Here is a 20,495-nt window from a genome sequence, read left to right on the forward strand (position 1 = left end):
AGTGGAAGTAAAGCATTAGGGAATACAAAGGGAGGCTTATGGGGTAGGGGTGCAGGCATAAGGGGTAATGTAAGGGGTTGTTAAGAAAGGGAATGATGTGATCTGGTTTGCATTTTTGAAAAACATTCTGGCTGCTGCATATGGAAGCAAAGTAGTACATAGTAGCACAAGGAAGACAAGAGTAGAAATGGGGAAACTTCTTTAGAAATGATAGCAGGCAGGTGATGAAAGACAGTTGCATGGGCAAGAGTAAGAGTAGTGGAGTTGCAAAGGGAATGGACTCCCGATAATTTTGAAGGTAGCGCTAAATGGTAATAGATAGAGGTAGGGGTGAGCTTGGGATGACCAATGGGGTGGATGGTAAGATTGGAAAGAGACCTGTTGGAGAGGTGAATGGCAGTAGGAATAGAGTTGTTTTGGTTGGTCATGGCTCATTTGTGATGTCCAATCAAGAGGGGATGTCAGGTAATCTCTGCACAACCAGATCTCTTCCTCTTAAAAATCAAGCTCAGAGAGGTCAGGACAGGTGATTTATCTTCAGAAGTCTTCAGGACACAAAAATGCTATTTAAAATGACATCTGCAAGGAGAGAATTTGGATGAAGAAGTGAAGGGGATGGGCCTGACCCTGGGAAGTGGGTACTTGAAATTAAGAAGGCAGCAGGGTCAGCCAGGAAGATTGAGCAGAAGGGGCCCATAGGGAGAAGAAAGGCAGAGGGCAAGTGAGGCAATACTGGAGAGAGGAAGACACAGAAGTGAAACCTGTGCAAACCTGGCAAAATAGATGTCACAAGTAAACTTGACAAGAGCCCATGCAGTGGCGTGATGGGGATGGAAGCTCCTCTAGTTCTTGCACCAATCCAGAATAGAGGCCTAAAGAATTCCTTCTCAATGCAAACATGCAAGACAGAAAATAATAAGTAATTGGTACAGAGAGTCTAAGATAGTTCTCTGTTGTCTATGTTGATAGATAACTAAATTTGACTTGAGTTTTGGTTTGGAATCATCTTCTTTGAATCCTTTTACCATCAAAATGAACAGCAAAAGGGAGTCTTGGATGTCAGAAACTGAGTTGTATATTATTTCTCAAAGCAAATCATCTTTACCACAGATTAGATGATGAAGTAAGGGGAAGCTGAGATAGAGGAGAAAATAGCTAGGGAAGGACAAATTTGACCTAAAGAATGTAAGAAGATACAAGGAAGAGAGAAGGGGAAATAGTGGGGGGGAGGGGGAAGTACCTTAGCAAAGAAAGAAGTTATAAATAGGAAAGGAAAGTAATAGGCTTAGCACAAAATGAAATTTGAACTACCAGTCAGAATAAATATGGAAGCTATTTCTACGTCAGACTATATGCCAAGGGTGGGGAACAAGTGAAGAGAGTAACACATTAAACAGAAGAAAGGAATTATAATATAAACAGATGGGTTGGGGATATTGTTTATGTCCTGAGAGCCATAAAACCCATAACTATTTAAACACAAACCCTAGTTCCTCTTACTGGTTTGTTTCTGTACAACTGGACATCTTGTTAGGCTGTGGGAATGCCCAAGAAAAACCCAACTTAAAACCAAAGAAAACCCAACAGGGTCCTTTTTTCTATTCTTTTACTTGATGTGTTGATATTTTTTTAAAAGCTTCTGTAAGGCTGGCCATGATGGCTTAAGTCTGGAATACTAGCTACTTGGGAGACAGACATGAAGAGGATCATGGTCTAAGGCCAGCCTGGGCAAAAAGTTTATGAGATCTCATCCCAACCAATGGCTGGGAGTGGTGGTGTATGTCTGTCATCCCAGCTACAGGGATGCATAAATAGGAGGCTCCCAGTCCATGCCAACAGGGGCAAAAAACAAGACTCTATCTCAAAAATAACCAATGCAAAAAGGTCTGGTGGTGTGGCTCAAGTGGTAGAACGTCTGTCTAGCAAGTGCAATGCCCTGAATTCAACTCCCAGTGCCACCAAAAATAAATAAATAAAAGGGGATGTCGAATAAGCACATTTTGAAAATGTGGAATCTTAAGTAATACTGAAGGAACAAAAGCCAGCTACTTCTGTTCTTTCATACCTGTGATGGGTATTTGTTCAACTCATATTGCAATATATTCAATTTAATTGACTCAGTAATGATATGATGTTGAAGACTACTGCTTGCTTATGCTAACTCCACAAGTGGCAGAAGCTCTCAGAGACCCTACGAAACAGTGGAGGGAGTGCTCAGGTAAAAGGACTAAGCAGAACCCTCTAGCCAGCCTTGGGATCCCATTTCTCATTTCCATCCATGGCCTCCATCATGGGCAACACCATCCTCAATCACCTCAGCCTCCATTTACCAGGGATCCATTGTGGACATGCCTGAGCTTCTTTCCCTGGTTTCTCTCTGGCACTGAGTTTCTGACTCACTTCTCTGTCTCATCATTCAGAGACATTCAGGTTCCAACTTATTTCTCTTGCTGCTCTGTGGCCACCAGTTGTTTCACTGTTGTTAAGAATACCAAGCACTCTAAATAGGAGTGAGGAAAGGGTCATACACCCTAGCTCCCTGCACACAAGAAACCCACACATGGTCAGTAATGGCCCAAGGGTACTTCCCTTCTACACAGAAGCATAGGATGGTGGCAGGAAGTATCCTTCAGAAGGAAGGAGGTCATGTGCAGTTGACATGCAGACAGAAAGTAACGATTGAGGAAATGCCATGAAATTTATTTCATGACCTCCCGAATGCAGTTCAGATGGGTGAAATTAAGGAAAAGATCAATATTGTTTGTGGACAAGTGCCTAGAATAGAGCAGTCTACTGTGCTCCTGTCCCTGTCAGGCTGTGGGAATGCACAGGGACAACTCTAGACAGGAATCTTTATCTCAAGAATCAAAGTTCTTGAAAACTCTTCTGGTTGCTTTCTAAATTAATTTTAAGAGGGTTATATGCCTAGGCAATGTCAAGTCATACAGGAATGTTATATTATTGGATCTTTATTAAGACTTACCAAACAATTCTGGCAAGTTGATGGAAGTCTTTCCAGCCCTGAAAAGTAAAAAAGTTAAAATAAAAGCAGGCTTAAGAGTCTCCCAATGGTTATCTCATATTGCAGCTGCTTTGCCTCAAAAAGAGAGATAAAGGGGCAGCTTGGGGGGTTAGCCATTACTTTATAGAGTAAGATTCACTTATTCTCCTAGTCCTTATGACTTTCAGTAAACATCTCATTTCCCTCAGCATTTACACAGAGTGCTTTCTATGGTTTTAGATGTTTGCATTTCAAAAGAAGAAGGAGACCCAAGAGTAAGGAAATCAAGAAAAGGTAAAGGAAAACAGCTTTTGCAGGTTATTCAGATTTCTGAACAGTTCCAAGGGAGAAACAAGCCAAGTAAATATATGTGCTTGAATATAGCACCCAAACAGCAGGGTGTTAATTACATATGTAGAATCCTGGTTTCCCCCTCCAAATTATAGTAGGTCCTCAAGGAGTGTGCATGATTCTGTGTTGTGTCTTACAATAAAGAGGGAAGAAGTTTAAGAGTAGGCAAGGAGCCTAGATTTGGGGGTAATAAAAGAAGGGTAAACCCACATTCTTTGGTATATTTTTCTTGCTACAACTGTTGCTAAGGAAACCACTTCTTATCCATACACTGTATATATTTCCTGTTTGTTGTTCTCACAAAGCACATAAGACCACACTTAAAACTTAAGACTAAGGGCCTGGTCACAGTTTGAAGGACACTCAGAACTTTAAAATAATAGATTTATGAGGCTATCCCAAGAGTCAAGGATAAAGATCCACTTAGCAAAGAAAAAAAAATTTACCTTCTGGTCTTGGTATTTACTGTCCATGCCAAGCTAGGGATGGTTCGTCTTTAACAAATACCCTCTAGTATTAGCAATGAGGCCTTCGTTTCTGTGTCTCTCCCTCCATCAGGCAAGATAGAACTCATCCTTCACAGAATCACAGAGTGGGAGCTAGCGGAATACTAACCCAATCTAACCTCCTCTCTTCAGAGTGAGGAAGCAGAGACGTGCCAAGGTACCATGGTCACTTCATGGTTAAGCTTTAGCACATGGGAAACAGAACTCAGGGAGTGCTGGCTGATGGCTGAAATCCAAAGACTCAGAGAATCTTGGAGACAAGTCCTTGAGGTTTTTCAAGTTTAACTTGCCCTGAATTGCAGAAATCCCCAGAAAGTTTCATTCTTATTCATACCATAAGCTTGAGCAATCACGACTCCTTGCTTAATACACCAATGATATCGATGCAGAGCTCACTATATCTGAGGGGAACTGGGGGTCAAAGGGTAGTCCAGACCTCACGAGAACAGACACAATCACAATACTTGTTCAGGTCTTGAGTTGCTCGAAGGCTGGCAGAACCATGCTCCCAAAGTCTTTCTTAAAGCTCCAGGAACTATTTAACTCACTTTTCTCTTTCTCTCCTCCATTTCCAGTTCCCTCTCCTTGCGCTCTTGTTGGTTGCATTAACATCCAAAGAGATCTCCTCTAGAGGAAAGACAAGATAAGGGAAAGGACTGACAGCAGCCAGAAGACAACAAAGAGAAGGACCTGGCCTTTCATGAGATAACATGACTGACATCATGATGATGGAAAAGAAGAATTTTATACCAATCGGTACAAAATTGCTGAAAATCAAAGTTATTTAAACAACTATGTCAGACTATAGTTCCATAATCCTCTCCCACCCCACCACCAAGAAATTCCTTAGATTCCCTGAAGTTAACTAGAAGTTTCCAAATGTTAAATATATATATATGCTTCTCTTATTTGCTGGAACGATATCATCTTTCCTCTTTGCAGATACCTTAAGCAGAAGTTTTTCAGCACAATGATACTTACCAGTCAGTCAAATATCCACCATCTCTAGGAAAGCAGTCCTGTCTATGTGTTGTCTGACATCTGTGTACCATTCCTTTCTACACCCCTGCCCGCTGCATCATTAAACACACACACACACACACACACACACACACACACACACACACACTATAAAATATCATTCTGCTTCAACCTTCTGGAATTTTCTTTCTAAATCCAAGAGTTATGCTCTATGACATACAGAAAAAGCTCATGCACTTAAAATTAAACATAATTGAAATTTCTGTAGATTGAATTATTTTTCCTTTGTGTTTCCAAGCCGGGATATGGGCCAATAAAATGGACTTCCTTTATCTGCATACTTGACCCTTGGCTAATTCAGGAGGACATGCTGAATGATGAGACAAAAATAAGAGAAGTCTCAGTAACCAAAGAGAACTTTCAATTCTTTATTCTTCCTCGCCTGTGCACCCATTGTATCATTGTCTGCTTCGAACCTGTTTCATGTACAATTTCTAGTCATATGCTCCAACGCTGATTTTTAGAAAACAACTGAGAAACCAGATACCTCTTTTTCAAGTATGATCATTATGACTGTAGTTTTACATCTTCTAATCATTGAAAGATGTGCAATAAAAATTACAGAATGTGTAAGACCTTTCCTCAACAGCAATTTTCCATGTACCTGTATAATGCTATGATTTGGCTGTGTCCCCAAAGCTCATATGCTGAAAACTTAATTCCCAATGCAAAAGTATTGGGAGGTGGGGCCTAATGAGAGGTGTTTAGGTCTTGAGGCAGGTCAGTAGGGTCATTAATCAGCATGATTAGTGCTGATTATAACAAGTCTTGGGACTGTGAGTTTGGTCTCTTGTTTGGACAAGAAGGCCCTCATCAGACGTAAAACCCTCCATCTTAGACTTTCCTGCTTCCAGAATTGTGCAAAATAAATCTCTGTTCTTCACAAATTACTCACTCCTAGGATTTCTGTTATAGTAGCACAAAATGGGCTCAGACATCTAGAGACTTGTACTTTTGAAAATACTTTCTCCTAATAATAATAGTTAATATTTATTAAATATTTACTATCATTGATGCACATTGTTTTAAGTATTTTTAATACATCTGATTATTTTGTTCACATTTTAAGAGAAAACGGAGACATTGTTTCCTATGTAAATTTTAGTTCTTTGGCATAAATTAGAAATTATCTCACTTGAGTCTCTATCAATTTAAAAGGAAAGATTAGATATACAGTTTTTGGTAACCTTGCTATTATACTTCTTTTGGAAGTCAAAAAACCAGAAATATACCTTATTTTCTCCCCAGGAAGTTATTATATATTCAGCTTATTTATTTGAGTGTGAAAATATAGAGAAAATTCCCAGTTGTTATTTATAAAAACCAAGCACCAATTCATATCTGCAATAAGAAAATAACAATTTGTAGGTTAAAAACTTATGTTTTCTATTACTCTTATCTGAGTTCAGATAAATTCTCACTGCAAATAAAAACTCTTCCTTGAACAGAAACAGAGAGAGGATTTGTTAAACACAACTCTTAAGCAAAATACAAAACTTTTGGGATTCCTTTACTATATGAAAATTGGTAGCCTTCCCTTAAAGCACTGGCCTTCAAAACAGTAAACTAAACATCAACACACATGTCTTTTACCTAGTTTTCCTCTTCTCTCTGCAAACTCTTTGTGTGACCTTTAGCAGTGGCTCAAGTGCATCTGTGTTTGTATCTGTATGCGCAGAGAGATAAAGACACAGATGAGCGGTAAGAATACCAAGCCCTTGGAGAGATATCGGCCCATTTGTAACTAGAAGTATAATTTATTATAATTTTATTAAAAATTATTCTTATTTTATTTGAAAATGTATACATTTCATTTATTTTTAAATTCAAGGAAATATTCGGAATAATTATAGGTTCATAACATTATTTGTTTTAACAAGATACATCTCTCCCAAATATCCTCCTAGAGAAGGAGAAGTGTTACTACTTCTACTAGAGAAGTTGGTGTTACTGACTTAATTCAGCAAAGTAAAATTACTTAAATATTTTAATTTAGTCAGCTTCTTAAGTTGCAGAAGTAAGGTATATCTTACTTATCCTTGGATCTCCAAAACAAATATTATCACGTTATGATTTGGGAAAACATGAAGAAAATGGTACTCCAGAGTTGTGTATCTTGGTTGTCCAGGGTCTCTGCAGTCTCTACTCTGAGTCTATGACATCCCATGATGGAGTCTAAGACATCCTCAAAGCTGAGGACTTTATCTTGACACATAGTGAATAGATGGCAATTAATCTTAAGTGAACAAGGAGAGCAATCTATGATACTGGTTGATAACTAGAAATATCTCTCTGAATTATGTTCTAGTATAGTCAATATGAAAATTATAACAGGGTTCAGAATGCATTCAAGCACTTAAGAAAGAACTTACCTGGCCATGTGCAGATAAATCCTTAATAAATAGGGATAGAAACTAACATTTTCTTATTCATCTCTTCTCTCCAGCCTGCAAGCCTTCAGGGAGATTTGTGACCTCCATTTTATTAAATAAGAAGCTAAAAGTCAGAGAAGTCAGTAATTTGCTCAAATTTCACATGAGTTAGCAAATAGATAAGGCAGAATTTAACCCAAGACTGACAAATTCCATGGAGGCCAATTTCTTCTTTACTATATTTTGGCACCTCAACATTTCTACATTAGCATGTATACCAAGAGAACACAGGTTTTAAAGGGCAAGGAATGAGTCCAATCCATCATTATATCAGTAATGCTGGCACAGTGATGAACAGAAGTCTGTTCTATGAGCTGATTCACATTCAACAACATGTAGCTTCCCAGGCCTTTAGAAATATGCCTTGAGAGATGTTTGGTGCTCTGGGCAGCTGGACAGGACTCATCTGCTACCCCACACTGTCTATAACCACTATCATTTCTGTGTGGTATGGGGAAATTTGAGAAGCATGGCATAACTTGTCAATGTGAGCAAGGGCAAATTAGGTGCTAAAAGCCAAGAGATGATTTCCAGGATGGGAAGAAAAGATTTTTCACTATTTGAGTTTTGAAAGTCATAGACCTGGTCACAGTAAAATAAAAACCAAGAGAACCAATGGATACCATAACAGATTGCCTGAATCAAAAATGGAGGGAGAGTTCCTTAGCAAGGGAGAGAAAGATGAAACCAAAAACAGAGAAGGAGGAAAACAAATCATTCATCAGAGCTGTGGATGGGGTGGAGGTAGATGAAAGGGGCACAATGTGAATGCCCTAGGACTAGGACTCGAACTACCAGGCCTAAGAAACCACCTGTCTTGAGAAAGTCCAAGCACTGGATTTCACTCATTATGTTGGTAGTAGCCACTTACCATGTGCCTGTTAGACACCATGCATTTTTACATACACACATAACTTCATTTTACAATCTCATACAACTCTCTCAAGCACACATTGTTGCCTCCACTTATACATCAAGAATCTGAATCTCAGAGAGGTCAAGTAACTTGCCCACAGTTGCACACCTCCTAAGGGTTGGCCAGACTCAACCCAAGCTGCCTGATTCTACAGTTCACACTCTTCCCACCATGCCTTGCTGCCTTGGCCCACAATTCGCTCTGCGACGTTCCCCTTCATCTTTCTTAGCAAACATCTTCAAATAAAAAAAAACGTGGGCGAAAGACTTCTTTAGCTCCCAAAGCCCTGTTAGAACTTAACCAATTAATGGCAGCAGAGTACTTTGAAAATGCCAGTGCAGCTCCTTGAAGGCCAGGGGCTTTGTTGGGGCTTTGAGGTCTGGGGATGAAAGGCTCCACAGAGCTTCTATTTCCCACAGCAACCACTAATCAGGATTTCAAGAGGAGCAGGGAGCCCTGTTCTTGGGAGGAGCCTTCCAAACCCTCGGATGATTGGTTAGTAGGGAAATACTGTAAACACTCCTGGTTACTAAAGAAAAATGGTCCTCAGCTTTAGGAGAGTTTCTGTGCTTTTTTTTTTTTTTTTTAAATAAACATGCTGAGCAGAAAAATGGGAAAAAAGAAAGCCTGTTAATCTGGTGGAAACATAAATTGTCTCAGAAGGATTTGAGTCCCATAAATTGAAGTTCTGGTAAGAGAGCGGAAAGAAAAACTGAAAATCCCCAAATAAATATCGATGAATAATTAAATGCACCTACCATTGCCTACACCACTGAGCCACCAGCCTCTTACAGGGTTAGAATTTGACCATGAACCTCAGAAAGCCATCCAGAGAAAAGACTGGCTGAGACAGTAGCCTTTTTTCTTTCATCCTTGGTAGTTGTGAAACAAACTCAACCAGGAGTCCATCTGAAGAGTCAGATTGGTTGAACAAGTTACTGCACATGTGTGTTGGAAACAGGCAGGGTACTGAAATTAGAACGAAGAGGATGAAGAAGCAGAGAGTGACAGATATTTAGTTCTTCTCGTGACATTTATTTATTTGTTTTTTATTTTTCAGAGAGGGTCTCGCTTTTTGCCTGGGGCTGGCCTCAAACAGCCATCCTCCTACCTATGCCTCCCGTGTAGCTGAGATTATAATGTGTACCACCACTTCCACTTTGTTTGTTGAGATGGATGGAGTCTCATTACTTTTTACCAAGGCTAGCCTCGAACCATTATCCTCCTGATCTCTGCCTGCTGAGTAGCTGGGATCACAGGCATGTACTGTCATGCTCCACTTGTCACTTTTAATCTTGATTCCATGTTTATAGCAGAGCATAATGCATCATGCCATGTTTTCTCCATCTCCATCTCAGATCTTTATCTTCTCCTACTTTATCACTTTCCCAGGCTCAAAGGCATGTATCAGTTAGCTATCACTGTGCACCACTCCAAACTTTAATGACTTAAAACAAAAGCTATTCATTTAGTTCACAATTCTGTGGACTGGTCAGCAATTTGGGCAGGCTCAGCTGGGTTCTCTTTCTGCTCTCTCTAAGCTCATCCCTGATGTTTGTTAGCCAGGATATCCACCTCATCAAGCAAGTTAGCCTAGACATGCACTTTTGATGACTCAGCAGGATTCCAAGAGAAAGAGCACAAATGAGCAAGGATTCTTGAGGCCTAAGCTCAAAACTGCCTCGTGCTTTTCTCTTGTATCCTATTGGCCTAAACAAATCACAAGTTTTGTCAAATTCAAAGGGTGGGAAAACACACTATCTTCTCATATAAGGAGCTTCAAAATTACATTTCAAAGGGTCATACATTTAAGAGGAGAAATAATCATTCCCCTTTTTTGAAAAAATATAGCACATCTTGTTTAGGGGGGATAGGCCACCATTACTGTTTCTTTCCTTACACCCTACTACTCAGCAACTCACCCCAATCAACAAATTGTTGCTTCTGAGATGACCTGGTCAACAAGATTTTAGACAACCAACTCTCTGCTTAGCAATTTTTGAATGTCAAATATCTTGCTGAGATAAGACAAACAACATTAGGAAAACAACAGACTTCCAGAGCCTCAGGAATCTAGGTTTTTTTCTAAATTAACAATACAGTGCTCATAGAGTCTAAAACCCGAACCATTCTGATATTCTTGGCACATTATTTGTTCTCAATAGCTTCAAGCTTACTTTTAAATCCTTTGTAATCCTGCTGGAAATCATTAAACAGTGAGTCATGGAAGCTCTCTGATGGCCTCCAATAATGATTTTACCATTCACACCAGAAACACTTAAAAGTTCCATTGAACAACTGTAGTCCATTGCTGAGATTACTTCTTACTTCTTTTCCTTACTGTGCCTCCTTGAGGATCTGAAGGTCAGTGAGTCCTTGGGACTCAAAGCCTTCCAGAGCCAGCTGCAAGAGTCTGATAACAAAGGTGCCTCCTGAGAAAACACTCATTGCTGCTGCTTTTTCCCCTGGTTACATCTTGGAATGTGTTCTAAGATGTCCCCTAGCCTCTCCTTTCATGAATCTACTGTTTGCAGAGCTTCAACAAAAGAGATCATCCTTAGCTCATACTGAAGCTTGTGCTGGGGAACTGGGCAGCTTCAACCTGGGTCTGCTGGATATCTGAGTGATAAATATAGAAAATGAACAGCACCAGGCTCCATAACACAAATATTACTAAAAATGATCACTCAAAATGATTTGTCCAATTTCTTCAATTCCTCTCGGTAGATCTTCATCTCCTTTACCAACTATTATCATCTTTCTTCTTGTCCCAGAGAAAGAAGCATGCCTCCTCCTCTCCAAGACTCAGCCACTGCTCCTATACCCTTCTACTCTACAAGCATCATAGTTAGTTTCCTCTTCCCTGCATTTCATTCTCCTTGAGAGAGATTGGGCCCATGCCCAACTAGAAACAGTTTCTAGTTCCAAAATGAACTTTGAACCTACCTCCTGCTCTTACTGGTTGCCTATCTACCTTTCACGCCCCACTTCATCACCTTCTATTTGTAGCTGAGTCCATGAGAATTTGTCTTCAGCCCCCCTTCACTCCATTGAGTAAACTAAAGACAAATCAAATGACCTTTCTGCCCCTTTCCTACTTGTCCTTTCAGCAGCATTTGTCACTCTTTATAACTGCACCTGCATTTGACTTTCTTTGACTTCTAAGAGTACCTTTTCCTAATCCTTCTTCTACTTATCTGCTCTTTCCTAGTTTCTTCCAAAGTCTCTTCTCCTTCTACTTCATCCTTAAATGTTGGCCCTCTTTTCTTATTCTGTACTCTCTTATATATTTAAAAAGTAAGATTTCCTTTTCCTACCTATCTTACTAGAAATCTCATATTAAATCCCAAAGGCTTTTTAACTCAACACTTTCCAAACCAAACTTATTTTCTTCCTGCCCACAGCCCCTTTGCCCAATTTGCTCCTCTTTCTGTATTCTTCATCTTAGTTAACAGAAATATGCTTGTTTTTTTCTCCCCAGTATTCATTCTCTACTTTTATTATAGTAATAGAAGTTTTATGTAGCTCTAACAAGATAGAGACTACATTTCCCCGACTCCCCTGCGACTAGATTAGGTCAGATGACTAGGTAATGGCAAACAGAATGTGAGCATTAGTAATGCAACTTCTAGGTACGCCATGGGCCACTGAAGATTCTGTTATGTACAACCAAGGACCTTAAACAATATAATAACTGAAACCAAAAGAAAGTTTTCTGAGTTTGAGGTTCTTAGTTTTCAACTCATTCCGAATATCTCATTCCAATTTAGGGGTCCCTATCAATGTTCTAATCTTTACTTGAGATTATTGAAAAGACTTGTAATTCAGCACCTCACAGGATTTTACTCAATATTTTTCAATGTCATAAATTCTTTGCTTTGAAAAAATTTTTAAATTATTCTGGGACAATTAGAAACTTCTTGGTCTGCTGGTCATCCATTAAGCTGAAAATTTAGTACCTGATCCTTTTCTTTATGTTCTCAAAGTCACTTTGAAGAAGTAAGCCAAATCCACATATCTTACATTCTTCATGTGCTTTCCATAATGATTTCTTGTGACAGCCCAACCCAAAAACTTACATGGGTAATAATTTAACTAAATTTCCACCAATGGTAACAAGAAATAATAACTGTATTCTTACTGTCCTCAAAGTTCTACCCAATCATATACCTAATCCTAGATTCCTCATTTCCTTGACAGTTTGCTTAGAATGAGTGTGTTTGATCTGTAGCAAGAATGGTGTATGTAAGTGTTTGGATAACCAAAGAGTGAACTACAGCAAAGAGCACTAATTCTTTATCCCTAATATAAACGTATATAGTAACAAAGCCCTGCTTTTATTTGGGATAGCGAGGCAACCAACAAGAAACCTCATTATCTCTGCATGAGTATGGCCAAGAGGCCAAGAATTTGGCAATGAAATGAAAAGGAAGAATTTTTGGGACCTCTGAGACTCCTGCTTTAAGAGAACTATCTCAGGGAAGTAGAATTCTTTTTGCCCATCTGTTTTGCCTCTTGTGTCTGGTATGTATCACAAAACGATGTCCAGTACCTCAGCAGCCACCTTGGATTATGAGGTGATCTTGATAATAAGAATCATTAGAAGAGTGGGACCAGAAGAGTGGGACAGAGAGATAAAAGCTTTGTGTTCTTCATGGAGCCTTGTTGCCTATGTTGAAACTTTATTTACATGAGAGATAAATAAAATCCAGTCTTGTTTAATCTTCTGTGACTTGGGATTTTATTGCCATACACAGGCTAACCTAATCCTTGCTGATAGAATAAGTGTTTCAAAGACAATAAAATAACAGAGACAGAGCCTTGATAAGAAAAGAGTGCAGAATTAAGTTTTTCCACCCAAGAGTCTGAAGGAATGGCTTTTGTTAACTTTTTTATTACTTTTATGAGGTAAATTATATTATCTTCATTTTTCAGTTGAGATCATCCAGACAATAGAGTTTAATGGATGACTTCTAGCATCATGGCAAAAAGGTAAAATCTCAGGGTACATTTGCCTATATGTGTGATTCCTCTAGTGACCCAATTAAGACCATAACATAATCAGCAAAACCTACCCTTCTAGACTAGACCCAGTCTAGTCTACCACCTGGCCCCTGTTGGTTAAGTAATTTCCTGTGAAGACCTAGCAGGAAAGTGAAGAAGCAAATGATCCAGAAGTCCTCTTTGTCTTCTCTGACACTCCTGAGAGACCTGGGCGTCAGGTGTTTTCCATTTCTCAACCTAATCAAAAGCACCTGAGAGAAGGGAGTGGGTCAACATTACTGCAAGTTTTAATCCTTTCCTAAAAGGGTTTTGTACACATTTACCCAATGGTTCGCTGAGACAGGGATCATGTATGAAAGTTTTAGACAGGTTGAGCATCGATAATTCAAAAATTCAAATTCCACAGTGCTCCAGAATATGAAATTTTTGAGATCTATCAGGACAACACAAGTGGAAAATTCCATACCATGAAACTTTGTGTCACATACAAAATTATTAAAAATATTTAATCAATTACTTTCAGGCTAAGTATATGTGAAGCACAAGTGAGTTTCATATTTATACTTGATCTCATCTCCAAGATCTCTCATTATGTATATGCAAATATTGAGAAATTAAAAATAAATCCAAAATGTGAAATGCTTCTGGTCCCAAAAATTTGGGGGAAGGGATATTCAACCTAGTTTAGAAGTATAGTGCCAATATTTGGTAAAAAATAAAAGAGATTTATTTATCCACCAATCAAAGATAAGTATAGTTAGGCTGACTAAGGGTTCCTAAAATTGAAATCAGGAAACCAAAATTGGGTTGCTGTTTCCATCATCATGACTAAGTTTAGGGTGTTTTTCAGATGTAGACAAAGTCAGCTTTCCCAATGGCTTGTCCACATAGGTGGGTACAAGTATTCGGTGTTCCCTGCAGCTTTAGAAGGTTTCAAATGTTCAATTGTGTATATTTCAGAGTATGTTTCAACACTGTGCATCCTAAAAGAACAGGCCTTGGTAAATAATAAAATAAAATAAAATAAATGTTGCTTTCAAGATATACATGTCAATAGATCAGTCATTTGATCATAAACTTCCTGTTAGAAATCAGCCTGCACCTTTTCACAGAGGGTTCCGTCTTCTTTCCTGTAAGTCTAAAGCAAAAACCTCCATAAGAAGATCAGAGAATCCCTAGGAAGGGATCCCAGGCTCTGGCAGCAATTGGTTGTTGATGATTCTAACATGCAATTTTCAGGTTTTACTGGGAAATCTTATCAACCAGACTCTCTTGTACGTATTCTTCAGCAGAGCCAAAAATATGGCTCATCTCAAGCTCTGTATTTAAGGCAACTATGTTGCATGAAATAAATCTTTTTGGAAAACAAAACCTTCTAGCCACTAAACTAATCTGAAACCTTTGTCTCCAACACTGGTAACAGATTCTGCATGGATCTTCTGCAAGCCCCATGCTATCACTGGCTCCTGTGTTCCCTAATTGCACTTGTTCCATGCTTACTCAAAACCCTGTGCCTATGCCCACTCAGGTACATTTGCCTGGGACATCCTGCACTCACCTATTCTTCATCTGGCTACTTCCTTCTCGTCAAGTAAGTCCCCACTTCAGGCTTCACTTCCTCTAGGATATTTTCTCTGACCTCCAGACCAAGGCAATGAGCCTCCTCTGAATCCACTACACCCTGGGCATCCCTCTGACATAATATCTATCTCATTAGATTATCATTCAGGTGACTAGAAGGAAAGTTCTTTTTTTTTTTAATCTGTGTTGCTACAGTGCCTATCACAGTGTCAGGCATGTAAAGGACCCGCAAAAATTGTCAAGTGGCTAATTCACAATAGCCAAGTTATGGAAACAGCCAAGATGTCCCACCACTGACGAATGGATTAAGAAAATGTGGTATCTATACACAATGGAATTTTATGCAGCCATGAAGAAGAACGAAATGTTATCATTCGCTGGTAAATGGATGGAATTGGAGAACATCATTTTGAGTGAGGTTAGCCTGGCCCAAAAGACCAAAAATTGTATGTTCTCCCTCATATGTGGACATTAGATCAAGGGCAAACACAACAAGGGGATTGGACTATGAGCACATGATAAAAGCAAGAGCACACAAGGGAGGGGTGAGGATAGGTAAGACACCTAAAAAACTAGCTAACATTTGTTGCCCTCAACACAGAGAAACTAAAGCAGATACCTTAAAAGCAACTGAGGCCAATAGGAGAAGGGGACCAGGAACTAGAGAAAAGGTTAGATCAAGAAGAATTAACCTAGAGGATAACACACATGCACAGGAAATCAATGCGCGTCAACTCCCTGTATAGCTATCCTTATCTCAACTAGTAAAAACCCTTGGTCCTTCTACTCTCTCTTCAACAAAATTAGAGATAAGGGCAGAATAGTTTCTGCCGGGTAGCGAGGGGTAAGGGGGGGGTAAGGGAGGGAGTGGGGAGGGGGTGGTAAGGGAGGAGGCAGGGGAAAGGGGGGAGAAATGACCCAAACATTATATGTACATATGAATAAAATAAAAATTAAAAAAAATTTTCAAGTAGCTAAACTAGTCAAGCTGGTGGTAGGAATTTTGGGCCCCATGAGGCATGGAGCTATCCCACCTCCAAGGCACAGCTCTCTAACTTATGAACAGATTCCAGTATATTTTAAATAATTATCCCCACAGTAACAGCTCTGCAAAAGCAACAGCAGTGTTCCATTTGTTCTGTTAAGCTAAGGACAAAATGGGGCTTTAAGCTAAAAAAAAAAAAAAAAAGCCAAATGAGTATTGAGTGTCTCCATATTAATAGATGTTTGTCAAGTTGCAAAGAAAAGGTAGACACCTGTCCCCTTGACTCAACTGACCACACCAGGGTATTTATAATAATGAGATACTTGAGACCACCAAACACTAACAGGATCACACAGAACAACCCATAATGGAATTCTCCTTTGCTCATATGTAGTCTGCTTGCCTGAACATCCCAGATCTGAGGCCCAGACCTCCTACAGAAGGCAGAAGATGCCTTCCCTTCATTGGTGTAGGAAGAAATTGTTAACTGCAGGGAGGATGGTGGTCTTTACCTTCAATTACCAGATGTTCATAGTTTCTATGTTGCAGTTTAGCAGTCTTTTCTGTTTCATAGTTGTCAAGCTCCAATAAATAAGTTTAACTATAATTGAATAATACCCTCAGTCTTACATGGAAGACTTTGGACAAGAAGCAAATGAGTACAGTAATGGTCCTCCCCGGTGTACCCACCTTTACATTAGAGGCTCTCATTTCCACTGCACCCAGAAGGGGAAGGAGCTGTATTTAAGTAGCAAGTAATTGTGTTGGAGCAGCAAAATGCTTTAAGGCACAATACTTGAATGAAAGACCATGGGAACCCAAGTCCAGAGTCATTACCTCTTTTGGTTCCCTTTCCTCTGCTAAAAACTTGGAAAAGGCATTTACACCATCTGAGTCATGAACCCACTCCTGTGTACCATTCATTTCATTGAATGAGACCTAATCAGTCATGTTCTGAAGGGTGTAGTCAAATTGTCAGGTCTGACTATTGAACCTTTCAGAATCATGAGCACCATTTACTGCAAGGCACACTAGTCCCGCACAGTTAAATTACATGCTACTAAATCACCAAAAGATGCAGGGAGCTTGAATAGGTGGGATGCAGCCCTACAGCAGTCACTTAAAAGTTTACCCTGTAATCTTGGTGTTTAGTTAACACTCACGAAAGAGACTAAATATCCACAGGAGGCATTCAAGGCTGCCAGCAGGTTGGAAACCAGTAGGTGTGAAAACACCTTTAACTGAAAATAATTTACATTTTTACAATGTTGTGACCACTGTGCATAAGTAAAATACCTCATCTACTGCTTCTCAGATACCAAGGTAGAAGAAAATCTCTGCCTTCATTTTGAAAACATGCCTCAAAGTGTGTATACTATGGAAATGCATCATTATCTAAGAGCAGAGCCAAGAATAAGGCTCTTGGAGGACACACAAAATTGGGTCCACCTTCCTCTAGAAGTCCACATTCTATAGGACATGAACAGTACACAAGGCATAGAAGGACATTATATAAGGTGAGGTGCCTGCTACAGAAACCAGTTGTTGGTAGAAACAAACCAACGTGGGCTGTGATACACAAGTGCATGGAAGCAACGCTAGGAATCTCTCAGTAGAACTATTTTTATCTCAAACGCTAGGAATCTCTCAGTGTAACTATTTTTATCTCAAACTAGCAAAAACACTGTCTTTCTTATTATGTCTTATGTTTTCTCTTGAACAAAATCAGAGAACAAGAGGGCAGAACAGGTTCTGCCCGGAAGTGGGTGGGGGCCAAGGTGGTATAAACAGTGTATACACATGTAAGTAAATGTAAAAATGATAAAATAAAAGGAGAAAAGAAACAGGAAAAAAAAGAAACCAGTTATTTCTGTGGAAAGCCATAAGAATACTTTAATTCTGATAAGCAAATTAGGGAAGGTGACAAAGAGGAAGTAGGCCTGAAGGATGAGGTGGATTTTGATCTGGGAAGAATGAAGCAAATGACATTCCAGCTAGCTAGAAGAGCAAAATTGGCAAGGAGACATGAAGCCCTTGGAAACAGAAACTATGCAATTCCATCAACTCCTAAGTCTCACTTAATATTTCCTGCCTACACTGTGCTCAGAACACAGGGGTCTTGAGAAGACAGAGTACAATATAGCTCCTGCTTCTATGATCTGGTCTAAATTGCTTAACTTAAGCCTCAATTTAATTCCCTTAATTTTTATTTTCTTTATTTCTGCTACTTTGCATGCAAGTCATGATGGCATCTTACCTGTCACTAGAAGACTATGTAGAACCCAGTGGATGAAAAAAGAAGAAAACTCTGCAAGGCTCAGTCAGAGTCAAGGAAAGGGCTCATAAAGCTTCTAGCAACAAGATTCTAGACGTGTGTGTGTGTGTGTGTGTGTGTGTGAGAGAGAGAGAGAGAGAGAGAGAGAGAGAGGTGCTAGGAAAGAACTTCTGATAAAAGAATTTTGTTTTATCTCAGTGAAAATTGCATTTTTTCATTCAAAGCTAAAAAATAAAATTTTAATAAGAAATTGACTCATAACATTTGATCCAACGAACCTTCTTCACGACTATTTTAGACAATCAATTATCTGCTCAGGAAACACGTACTGAATGTCCACACTCTTCTAGGAACCGTTCTAAGTCCTTGGGGATAAAGTGGTGAATGTAACAGATGTGGCCCTGTAGAATTTAATAAAGACTACAATGGTAACACTAAAATTAAGTGGTTAAGGTAGAAGATCCGTCTCTGACTTGCACTCACAGCCCACCCCAGTTGGACAGAGTAGACTCTGGGTAATGAAGGAAAGTGATCAAAGATAGACTCACCTAGACTTCATGGGAGATCACCATCTGCCAGACTTCACTTGCTCTTCTGAGGCCAATGAGTGCTAAAATTTCAAAGAGGGATTATTTGATCTGTCTCCTTATTAATGATCCTGTTCCTTATCATATAACAAGTTATTTTTAGTGTTTTCTGAGATGCTTTAAACTGAACCTTTAAACAAAAATAACATATCCAACCTCCACAAGAATTTTAACTTTACCAAAATTAAGTCTTAGTTAAGATTTTCGATTGACAATAACAGAAATCAATTGAGCTATCTTTATTGAAAGGAGAAGTTGATTCTAAGGTTCCAAGGGTAATTCACAGAAATCAAGGGGCACAAGAGCAATCAAACTTCAGAAGGATACAGAACCAAGACCAGGAAAGCCAATGGGAACGCAGATACAGGTGGTACTCCTGCTCCACTTCTGCCTGTTATCTCACACACCTGCTTCTTTCTTTGCTCTCTTCAAACCACATTTCTCTGCATGCTATCTCATTGCTTGAGTTTTCACCACCTTAGATCCAGCCAGAAAAAAAAGAGTTACTGGCCGGAAATTTCTAAGAGTAAGAATCAAATTGGCACACCTTGGGTTTACCCTGTTCCAATCAGCAGCAACAGGAAGTTGGTGTCCATTACACAAACATATCTGTTAGGGTCCTGCCCTCTAAGAAGCAATGCACACTGGGAAGATCCACCAAAAGTTGTCTGCATATACCAGGAAATGTGTACAGAGATGCTGCCACCACCTGGCACTGAAAATGTACTTCTGAAATCCAGTACGTTACAAGTTCCCTGCTTGAAAGCAATAGGAAGAAAAGCAAGAACACTATGGTCACAGTTTGATCCAAATTTTAAGTAACACTGGAATAGAGGTTCTCACACTTTTTATTTTATTTATTTACCTTTTTGGTGGTACTGGGGTTTGAACTCAGGCTTCATGCTTGCTAGGCAAGCCCTCTACCACTTGAGCTACTCTGCCAGCAAGTTCCTCAAACTTTTTGGTCTCAAGGTGCCCTTCATGCTGAAAAATTATTAATGACCATGAGAAGCCTTGGTTTACATGGGTCATATCTATTGACAGTTACCATAGCAAACATTAAAACTGAGAAATGTTTTTTAAAAATTGTTTGGCAGTACTGGAATTTGAACTCAGGCCCTTGTACTTGCTAGGCAGGCTCTCTACCACTTGAGCTACTCCACCAGCCGTTCCCCCCCCCTTTATTTTGCTTTAGTTATTTTTCATATAGGGTCTCATGCTTTCTGCCCAGGGCTGGCCTCAGACCTCAATCCTCCTACCTATGCCTCCCTCATAGTTGGGGTTATAAATATGTTCTACCAAGTTTATTTGATGAGATGGGGTCTCACTAACTTTTTTCCCAGGTTGACCACAAACCATGAGCCTCCCAATCTCTACCTCCCAAGTAGCTGGGAAAAAATAGTTATTTTTTAATTCACTTTAAGATAAAAGTAATAAACCCAGTAAGCAATATATTTTTGAGGAAAATCATTAAATTTTCCAAAACAAAAAAATTATTTAGTAATTATTTGCTGTCTAGTCGTATAGTCTGCAAGTATATTCTTACTTTTCCTTCTGTTTTCAGTCTGTTGTGATAACATGCATTAAACTCCACTCTACACTCTCAAGAAATAAGGGAAGTTTAGTTTCTTCAGTTCCCTGTATATTCTGGTTATCAGTCCCTTGTCTAATGTATAGCTGGCAAATATTTTCTCCCACTCTGTGGGTGGTCTTTTCAGTTTAGAGACCATTTCTTTTGTTGTGCAGAAGCTTTTTTATTTTATGAAGTCCCATTTATTCATCCTTTCTCTTAGTTGCTGAGCTGCTGGGGTTCTAT

General features: G+C 39.3%; 1 long non-coding RNA gene across 1 annotated transcript in view; it reads right to left on the bottom strand.

Annotated features, from left to right (window-relative positions):
* Positions 1–20,495, bottom strand: part of LOC141420767 (uncharacterized) — a 186,811-nt gene that overhangs the window by 98,978 nt on the left and 67,338 nt on the right. Inside the window, exon 3 of the long non-coding RNA XR_012445377.1 lies at positions 18,641–18,702. This is a non-coding gene — a long non-coding RNA (uncharacterized lncRNA). The remainder of the gene's footprint in view (positions 1–18,640; positions 18,703–20,495) is intronic.

This window comes from Castor canadensis, chromosome 1 (genome assembly GCF_047511655.1).
Source record: "Castor canadensis chromosome 1, mCasCan1.hap1v2, whole genome shotgun sequence".
Taxonomy (NCBI): Eukaryota; Metazoa; Chordata; class Mammalia; order Rodentia; family Castoridae; genus Castor; species Castor canadensis.